Genomic DNA, 1,491 nt, shown 5'->3' with positions numbered 1-1,491 from the left:
CAGGAGCTGCCGGGAAGGAAGCGTTGGCCTACGTCGATACAGCGGCCCCAGCGGAGGGGCGGAAAAGACGGGAGGAGGAGCGTGCGGTGATTGGGTAGCGACCGTGCGCTCACTCGCGTAGGGTCAAATGAGGAACGGGAGTAAGGACTCGGGCCAACCAGCGATGAGATCCAGAATGAGCGCGCCCCACTGCCTTTCCTGCGCAGCCTCCGCCTCAAACTAGTGTCTCTGTAACACATATCCTGGTTGGTGTAGATCTCCCGCCCCTAGGAGCACAAACCGGTAAATCCACTAGAACCAATCAAACGGAGGGTCGGCACCCCGGTCCTTTCATTATTGCCTTTAGGAAACTGGAAAGAGGTGAATTCACGAGGGGTCCAACTCCTTGCCGTTAGGGCGGTTTCAAAAACAAAATACCCACCAGTCGCTATTATTGTCTTATCTCACTAAAGCTCGTACAGTTCGATCGCTTCAGGAAAAGCTAACCAGATAGGCCATTCGTCAGTGGACGGCCTCACAAATTTCACTGTGGAAGGAAGTATATGAAATAGTTATTAAGTAGAAAAATTATTCTTCTGGAAGATACTCAGTTGCCCTTATGCAAAAAGCAACCCCTACACTTCAGAGAGTCCTGAAGGTTTGATGCGAGACTAGACTAACAACGGGAGAAAAGTTGTAAAGGAAAACGCACCCTCTCCCCCTAATAGTGCATCTCCTAGGGCGCCTTTTTCCACGATCATAGCTTGCCCGCCGTCTTCCTCTATAGTTAGTATCTTACGTGGAATAGGCGCTGTGCACGCGACCATTGAGCCTTACCCCGGGGAAGGCCTCCAGAAGTTCGCCAGTCTATAGCCCCATTCCTCTAAATTGCTATTCAGTATATCTGTTTGTTTGACGTCTGTACTGACAAGCTCAACCACAGGTCGGTAGCTAAGTCTCACGCTACTAAATATAAACGCCACAGTTTCACAGTGTCTAACCCTGCACCACCTGTCGCCTCTAACTGAAAGGACACAAAATTTCCGTAAGATACACACACAATCGATCTCTAAATGCAAACGCCGGCTGTCCACTGAGCCTTACCTTAAACTCACAAAACACACACACACAACCACTATGAAGACAAAGGCACACACAACACAGATAACAAATGACCGTGAGATCAGATCACATGCATTAATCCAGGGGACAATACACCAAACTGCAGTGTAGGCGCGCCTACTAAAGTGTGCACGGGCAGGCGGCATCCAATGATAGAGACATACAGGGAAGTTACACAACAAGCTTACACGACGGCAACCTAGATACACAGCACCCACTCAGAAGCGGGACAGACACTCACGTGGGTCCGGAGGTTCCAGTCCAGACACCCCGCCCCTCGCCCACGTCCGACTTCCTTTCTCCTCCCAGCTTCCCACAATGATTTATCCTAAAAAAGTTTGTGGTCCGGATTGAACTGTTCTCGGTTCTCAGGAGCCGCCACCGGGGGGC

The sequence above is a fragment of the Desmodus rotundus genome, chromosome 12, assembly GCF_022682495.2.
Source record: "Desmodus rotundus isolate HL8 chromosome 12, HLdesRot8A.1, whole genome shotgun sequence".
In the NCBI taxonomy this organism is placed as follows: Eukaryota; Metazoa; Chordata; class Mammalia; order Chiroptera; family Phyllostomidae; genus Desmodus; species Desmodus rotundus.
The sequence above is the reverse complement of the archived record's forward strand: the minus strand, read 5'-3'. Positions refer to the sequence as shown.